Consider the following 9,260-nt stretch of genomic DNA (forward strand, 5'->3'; position numbering starts at 1 on the left):
TATGCAGTTTTTGGTGGTCCTCGAGGTTGAGCGAACTTCAGTGTGTTAGGCGTGACGGCAGTGGTTAACCATGTGGAAGGTCAACTTCAACACTTACGCCATCTCATCTATGCAGTCTTGGTGGTCCTTGAGTCTATGGGCTAGGGTGTGTTAGGCGTTACGGCAGTGGTTAACCACGTGGAAGGTTAACTTCAACACTTACGCCATCTCATCTATACAGTCTTGGTGGTCCTTGAGTCTATGGGCTAGGGTGTGTTAGGCGTGACGGCAGTGGCTAAACACGCGGAAGGTTAACTTCAACACTTACGCCATCTCATCTATGCAGTCTTGGTGGTCCTTGAGGCTATCAGCTAGGGTGTGTTAGGCGTTACACAGATACAGACAGATACAGTGGTTATACAGATACAGTGGTTAACCACGTGGAACGTTAACTTCAACACTTACGCCATCTCATCTATGCGGTCTTGGTGGTCCTTGAGGCTATCAGCTAGGATGTGTTAGGCGTTACACAGATACAGACAGATACTGTGGTTATACAGATACAGTGGTTAACCACGTGGAACGTTAACTTCAACACTTACGCCATCTCATCTATGCAGTCTTGGTGGTCCTTGAGGCTATGAGCTACAGTGTGCTAGGCGAAGTCTGTTATTATGTGGAGTGCATAGACAAAGGCATACGACCCATCCACCGTCTTAAGTATATGTACGTGGCTTGTGATGCTCATACGACTTCATTATACCGCTGATGTGCCTTCGGCGATAGTTTACTATTTAGTGTAGGTTAGGCTATACATACTTTCGGCGGCTGGTCATGTGACGTTCACTTATGGTAGATGAAGATTGGCGCTGTGGCTAACCTTCCCCGCTTGTGAGGATGTCGTAGTCAGGCTCGTTTCGGGTATGTTATAGCACCTTTGTACACCGGGGTTAGTTTTCGCCCTTGCGCGGCGTACAAATATTTGAGACTATTAGGGCAAGTGTGTAGCGTATTTCTCGTATATATTTGTAGGCGTGAAATTTTTTTTTGTAGCGAAATCTTTCCACTTCTTAAAGAAAGTATAATGCGCGATGGTTGTTTATTCCCACCGCACAAAACATTTGTAAAACTACCGAGCTGGCTTTTTCGCAATGCAAGTGCATGTCAGCCAACAGATCGTTAAAATGGTGATAATTTTTTTTAGCAATGTGCGCTCGCGTTCGTGTATTCTTGCCGACCATGTAGTACATAACCGGTTCTTGCAATAGCAAGAACAGCGGACGTGATGCACCGATAACCGTCGTGTTAAAAAATTTCCTTGGGCGCCACATTTTGAGGCAAGGATGCAGTGTGCAGAAACCAACTTAACAATTTTCTTAAGGGTCAGGTATTGCTATATATATATGTGGTACTACGTAACAAGAGCTCTAAATATCGCTGCCCGTAGCCAAGTGAATAGCGTCCCAAATGTACAAAGCATCAAGTGCCTGTAACGCCGTTTTGACAGAAATCTCTAAAGCTTGAGCCGACTGTTCTCGTAGATATAGCGCAGAGCTTGGGTAGGACTACAGCCAAAGTTGCGTTCGCAATATGTCAACGGGCATATGACCGTTGGTAGAACTGAACAAACGGCTCTCACACAGCAGCAAGCTATGGGACAGAAAAGTGATAAGGCATAACATTAAGATACACGAAGGTGGCAATGTGGCGGAGAAAGGAAAGCGCGGGTGGCTGATGTTGCAGTTGAGGTCAGGAGTAAGGCAGTGGGTAGTTCGGCAAGTGTTCGCAATTCGTGGATACAGATAACTGGCGGTGCACGATAGAAACAAAATGGCTGCCGAAGGAAAGGGTGCATGTTGTCGAGAGTGTGTCTAGAGAATTAGACGATTTGGATAGATGAGGAAGTTTACAGGTGCGGTATGGAGTTGAGAAGAAGAAGGATAGAGCGATAGGAGAGGGTTTTCGTCCTAGGTGTGGAAAAAAATAGCCTGATGATGGTGGTGGTGGCGATGACGACGATGATGATGTAACATTTCAAGTCAGTGTCGCACCGATTTGTCGCCCGTGTATGTGGCGTATACGTACATTGAGCACCATCACTTTTTTTTTCAAGTGCCTTTCCTTTCGCCTCTGTAGTGCCTTTGCATCGATGCTCGCACCTCGTTCCACGAGAAGTCTGTTTCCGCGGTAAGCGCTGCGGGGCCCCATTTTTGCCGTGCCTCTTTCTTCGTCACTGCCGAGAAGTGCCTATATTGCTTCGCGTTGTCTGATGATGAACACTGCTTGTACAAAGATCTAGTGCAATACATAGAGGAACAGAAGGTTCACTCTGTTCTGAAATTGCAAGTGCTCTCCGGAAAAAGAAAGTACGGTTTCGCAGAGTGTTTCGGTTTTCATTTCGTTGCTTGCGGTATGAGCAGCCGCGAGTCCGCATAGTGCACGCGAAAGAAGGCTCGATGTTTTAAAAGTCGGGAAGTATACGCCGACGTATTCGACCTCCACATTAGCTGAGATGAGTGATTCAACTGAGTGTACCCCACAAAGAAAACAAAAATAGGGGGGGGGCACGCCTGGTCAGTATTATCGCTCTGAACGAGCAGTGTAGGACATGCAGAATAGCGTTGTTTCGCGAACGTGTTTTCAAAAGCTCGTAGTTCCGGGAAGGGAAAGTCGGGTTCACGTATGCGTACAGCGTCAGTCTGTCCCGTGAGCATATTTCAGCGTCGCACTACGTCAGCGTGTGGTAAATCAAAGGAATTGTCTTGTATACAGAAATTCGAAATTTTTAATCTGTAAATCCCATATAAAAAGAAAATTGACTCGCCATCCCGGTCCTGCCAAAGCGGATGTACAGCGAAACTGTTGAAAACCGCGATTACAACTTCTGAGGAGGGTATGCAGTGCTTTATTGCGTTGGAGTAAAAGTAGTGATGGTAATTTAGAGTAACGGCAGTAAGTGGACTAAAGACAATTTTGACAGCGCGCCGCCGCTGGTCGTATCGCCGTTTCTTTTTCCCTCTGCCACTCCTCGTATTCACGCTTCTCCTCAGAAGTCTAAAGTATGCGTCCCCTACCCATGGCGGTGCTGCAACAACAATGAAGTCATTTGCCATGCCGGTTCTTCTATATACGAAAGGCTAGTGACGTCACTCCCCGCGTCTCAAGCTGCCGTCGCCGCGGCAGCTTGCGCAAGGGTAATCTTCACCGGGAAACGCATGCCAGCGAGCGCTACGTGCTTCGCATTGTTAGCAGGAGCGCCTCGTCAATAATGCCGTTTGGATGTTTGTTTTTTGCTTGTTCTTTAGTGAAACGACCGCTGTGCTGTATGTCGTATGCGTGATGCCAAAGAATGCATGCACATTGCGCTTCAATCGCTGAAGGTGCTTCTTTTTTTCCCTGAGGACGCGGCCGTGAAAAGTCCTGACATACTAGAGGCTAACAGATTCGCTCTAATAAAGCCATTCTACTCGGTCACCAATGCACGAGTTCTTTAAAAAAAATAACCATCTCGGCCCTTAGCCGTTTTCGCTTGCGAACACAAGCATGCAAGCATATTAGTGCTATCAAAGTGTTTAGCAGTTGTGGTGCACGCGGAAAACACGTTGCTGGTTACGTCCATTTCTTTTCTAGGAGTCGCACGTCCTTCTTCGCGCCGTACATCCGTCACCATGCAAATTTACCAAATCGCCGAATTTGCGCCACTTGTCGCGGAAAAATCGTTTATACCGCTTTAAACGATGTCAATTACTATACAGTTTGGCTAGAAATATAATAGGGAGGGGAGGCGCTAAGCTTCATTTATACCCGAACAGAAAAGTAAGCTTACAACATGAATGAATCAAAACAATATCTGCGGCCATGATTTTACCACTATCATTCGTTATTTATATATATATATATATATATATATATATATATATATATATATATATATATATATATATATATATATATATATATATATATATAGAAGGGGAGACGTCTGCCGCTTTTTACTGCCAAGGCTTTGACACGAACGTTCTGTCTCACTAGCATGAGACCGATTTGCCCAAAATAAGTACGGGTTCCTCTACACGCGAAGGTCACTGGCCGTCCCTTTCTAATTCCATTTTCCGGAGCTATTTTTTACACCCCAACCGGAGTATGTTCTTCGGGACTGGGCAGAATTATGTAGAGTAAACGCATGTACTCTATCGGGGAGCATACAAGAACTCTCGGAAATTAGGAGTTAAATGAGGGGACAGTCAGTTATTCCAACGGGAGTCACGGGTACTCTTTTTTATGAAACTTTTCTTTACCTTGTGGCTTTCTATAGAACTGAGCTTTTGTAGAGGTTTTTTGCACCCCACGTTGGAGTCTACTACAATGAAATTCTTGAATGTTCATCGAAGAGAGTAGTAGACCTCTCGAAAATGGGGAGTAAAATATAATCGCACATGGAGTTACTATTCGATAAGAGACGCCAGTGTAGTACGTACTCCCTTTGGGGTGAAACCTTCCGCCTTGAGGATTTTCGCAAAACTGATTTACTCATTCAGCATTCCCTTTGCATCTAGTGTTCGAAATGTATAGCGTCTGCATTGGTTGCTGGCGGCGACGTTTTGGAACGAAGTGCTTCGAGTTTCTTGCGAATGCCGCTTTGAGGCTTCACGGTTATACAGTAGATATACTTAGGGCAACTATACTTTTCATGAAGAGAGAAATAAATGGCTATATTTTTATTTTATTTGCGGGCTCCTCACGGGCTCCTAATTGGAGTATTGTGCGAGGAGGATGATACATTTTTATCGTAAAAATATAGAGCACATGCGGACTAGCAAACAGAAACAAAGAAACCGATCGATTTTGCTCTTTCTTCAGAGGCTTCCTTGCGATCTAAGGCAAGTCCAGTAAATGCGGTAAACCGAAGAATATAGGTAACTGGAGGAAACTTCGTCGCGTCAGTCGGGGATTACCTGCTGTTTACCTTGAAGTGACAATCTTTTACGATGCTTGTTTATCTTTAGTGCTTAACTTTGGTGCGCGTGATGAAAGTGTCGAGCGTTGCACGAAGTTTCAGCTGTGCGGAGAGCGATCTCCGACCCGCCATATGCGTATGTGCAAAGACGACCGATGTGTGCAGTCGAGATCGAGCTGTTACCCTCAGTCCGTTTAACTTGAACAGCTTTTTGTAGTGCACAGTGTGAATAAACAAGTGTTCTTCCAGATCCTGTCTCATTTCTTGAAGATTGGTGTTGTTCAGTGGCACAAGTGTGTCGCGTAATCGCCTGTGGTCATCAGTGGTCTACCACCGCCTCTGCGTCGGATGCCCGCCGCCTGAAGTGACTGTTTCCGGGGGCAAATGTCACAGTCTCCGTCCGTGTCCTTTTTTTTTCTCATTTTCATTTCGCGCTGCTTCCTTTTCAAAGGATGCACGGGCAAACTTAAGTGCGTGGAGCAGCAGGGATACAGACAGTCCCGCCTGAACATTTATGTGCGGTGCCCCGTTAACACCAGGTATTACTCCAGTTTCAGCGCGATGCTGATATGCACGAGTTTTATTTAACCGCTCTAATATGTCGCTTCACTCGTAAAAAAAAATCTTGCAGCAGCGCCTCTCCCTTGACATCACCTCATTCTTCTTTTCTATGGGTACGGTGGCGACACACTTCGTGCAGTGGCTGATGTCCCCCTGCACCACAAAATGCGCATTGCGCCTCACCGTCGGTTATGGTGGGAACAGACGCCGATGGGTTTTGAGGATGAATGGCCTCTTTGATCGGTGCTTTCTTTCTGACAGCGGCGTCCTTGGTGCACCTGGCCCAATGCACTCTGGGCTCTCTCTCTCTGCTCTCAACCTCCCCTCTCATGAAATCGAGGAAACCGAGAGGCTTGTTTTCGGGCGTTTCAGGTGAGGCGGCCTTCCGTCGGAAGTACGTCAAGCAAACTTAAATAAATATTTCTTGACAACTCCTTACGTAAGTGTTAATGAGTTGGCTAAAACTGAGGAGTTAACTTAACCACTTAAGTAAAAGAAATGATGTTAATAGCTACAGTCTTTCAAGTGTACTTCTACATTGTAGCGAAGAAACGTTTCCGTGTCTGCAAAAGTGCAGAATGAGCATAATACTGTGTTGTTTATAACTGCCGTGGCAGAGGTAGTCACTGTAGATGCTGAAAGGGCCGCATTCAATAAAGATTCAGAAATGTAATGAAACGGCTAAGTTTAGTCTAATGGACCAATTTACTTGCTTTGTAGTCTCGCTTAAAATCAACATTTAGTGCTCGAAGACTACGTACCTATTCCGTCCCAACACCCATTCCGGAATCTCTAGCTCGCATTCCCTTCCCATTCCGTCTGTCTCACTGGTGCCACCATTCCATTCCCGTTTCATTATGAGTGACTGAAAAGGTGGAATAATTCCGGAATCATTCCAACTGGCCGCGACGAACCCCCTCGCCGTCGGGACGCTCGGACAACCACCTCCTCTGATTGGTCTTCGTGGATGACGTGGCTCCCGGAGGATGACGACACGAGCCAGCCCGAGCGCTCAATTCTGACTGGAACAGAATATCCGCTCTTGCACCGTCAGCTCGCGCGTAGGCGCGTACTAAACGCGGGATTGAGCGCCGGCAGGCGTACTACGTGTGGTCTGGGCTTAGGAGAGAGAGTAAACTTTTATTCTGATCAAGCGCAGCCTGCGCTCTAGGTGGGCGCCCTCCTTATTCCAGGTAGTCGCGGGTCGTGGCCATCTCCCGTGCTCGTTCGACGAGGCTGCGCTCTCTCTTCGGGTCAGTGTCTGGTAGCTTGGCCTCCCAGTTCTCTTCGGTTGGCTTTTGGGTGCCTACGGTGTCATAGTACCCGACACATCCCCATATCATATGGCATAGAGTGTCTGGCACGTCATAGTACGTGCAGGAGTATAAATGTTGAGTAGATGAGATTCGGTGCAATACGATACCGTGGACGCAGCTGTTGGTTTGCAATTTCCCGAGGGTTACTGCATGCCTTTTCCCTATTGAGGCTGGGCCGAGGGCCGGCGTTCAGTTTTGCGATTTCCGCATTCTTTAGGTCTAGGTAAGGGTTGCCGTAGGTGATTCTGCTGATGACGAGCACTTGGATGATTCTGACTGAATCTTGTTCTTTGAAGACGTATCTTCTGTTTGACACCCGTCGTACAAAATGTGCTACTATCGTGGGGGTTTCTTGCAGTTTGGGTAGGGTGGCGGCGCCCGATCCGTCCTTGTGTACATCTGGCCGAGGATTCTGAGCGACTGTAGGGATTTGCACTCCATTAAGACAGAGTTCTGGTTCTGGGGTTTCCCTTTTTGGTGGTCTTCCCCTGGTTCTCGCTTTTAGTAAGAGAAGCTCCGATTCTCCCGGGGCGTACGCGAGCCCACAGGCCTCCGGGCAGTTTTCTGTACGATGCACCGCTCCCTGCAGTGTATGCTGTCGAGTTCCTGGGGATCTACCTGTTGGCCAGATGATGTCATCTGCATGGAGGGCCTGTCTCCTCCCCTCTATGTCCTGTCGATGTCCATAGGCTGTCCACGTAAGGCCACTGCGGCTGTTCTGTTGGTCAGTAAGTTTTGCATGCAGCGATATGTTCTTTCGCCATAGTGCATGTCCTAGAGGTTCCTCAACACTGCCTCGTGAGAGACTTTGCCAAAGGCTACTTTCACGGTCAGCACTGCGCTCTTGCTCTGTTTGCCTTGATGATCGATGACGTCCACTTATCGACTCGAGATGTCTGGAGTCGATAAATGGGGCGGAGTCCATGCATGGTGTCGGGCGCGCATGTACCCGTTTTCTTCCACGTATCGAGTTAGTCTTTTAAAGATCATAGCTTCGCGAAGTTCTTCCTTGACTTGGTTTTCGGTTACGTGGTGTTTAACAGCGACTTCGGAATGCTCCATGTCTTGCGGTTGCTTAGAGTTCCTTGAAGTTTGTCACACATCTGGTTCCAGTTCTGCCTTTCTAATTGGTCGGCGTATTCTTTCGCTTGCTTGGTCAGCTCCGCAATGCGTTCTTTCAAGGTTGTTCCGTTTGTTTTTTCCATCTACGCAGAAGACTTCTACGAGCTTCTACAGGTGAAGATGGGGGTCCACTGCCGGTGTTTCCGTGGTCAGTTGAATTTCCTTGGTGTATTTCTCTAGCTTTTCTGTGATGAATTCCATTGTTCACATGAATTCGTTCTTTCAAGGTTGTTCCGTTTCTGTTTCTTCCATCTACGCAGAATACTTCTACGAGCTTCTACAGGTGAAGATGGGGGCCCACTGCCGATGTTTCCGTGGTCAGTTGAATTTCCTTGGTGTATTTCTCTAGCTTTTCTGTGATGAATTCCATTCTTCGAGGTCTTCGGCAGTTGATGTGGGACCTTCTTTTCGAAAAGAGCTCCAGTCCGTTATTTTTGCCTTGCCGATTTTTAGGGGTGCTCTCCTGTACGCACCTTTTTTCGCAGGGCGGAGGGCAGCGGCAGAATGGAAAATCAGCCCGGTACAAGATGAGTTGGCGATGTCCATTCTTCACGTTGTCTTTTCCGTTATTTGCCGTTTCATAGAAAGTGTCCTCAAATTCAGGGTAGGTGAACAGGAGATCCTGTCACAGTTGTCGGACGATCTCGCCGCTGCCACCAGTTGTAGGAGTTGGAGGTCGTTGGAGGGAGGGACTTGGCTCTTCGTCAGGAGCTAGGCATACAGGATTTATTTACATATTTTTAGATTAGAACAAGAGATACATTTGAAAGCCTAGCGTGGCTCCCAAATGGAGCATGCAAGACGAAGCATACAGCATACGAGCACGAAGCTCCAAGCACACTGCTTGTCGAGCACGAGCACACCCTAGCAGCCGACAAACAGCTGCTTATAAACACTCCGTCCTCCCTAGATCCCTAGGTGAGGGAAAACGGCAGTTCACCGCCAATTCGTAGCGTCCAACGTCAGCGTAGTTGACCCGCCTTTTTGGAGGAGGAGGGCTCACACACACGTACGCACTGGTTTCACTGCCCCCACCGAGGTGAGACGGGTTTCGCAGAACTCGGGGCTTACGTCTTGAAAGGCGCGTGGGAAGGTGCCGCCAAATACCTTCCCTCGGGAACTCCCCCGCTCACGGCAGACCAGATCGGCGGTGGCGAGTTCAGTAACAAAGCCTGGTTCGTCGAACTCATCTCGGCCTTCCCGCGACGGAGAGTCGCGGACGCGGTGTATTGTCCTCCTCACACTGTAGACATCGTGACGCCAAGAGGGTGGACAAGGACGGTCGGTTCCTAGAAAACGCCAACCCTGCTGCTGCAGCTGGCTGA

The sequence above is a fragment of the Dermacentor variabilis genome, chromosome 8, assembly GCF_050947875.1.
Source record: "Dermacentor variabilis isolate Ectoservices chromosome 8, ASM5094787v1, whole genome shotgun sequence".
In the NCBI taxonomy this organism is placed as follows: Eukaryota; Metazoa; Arthropoda; class Arachnida; order Ixodida; family Ixodidae; genus Dermacentor; species Dermacentor variabilis.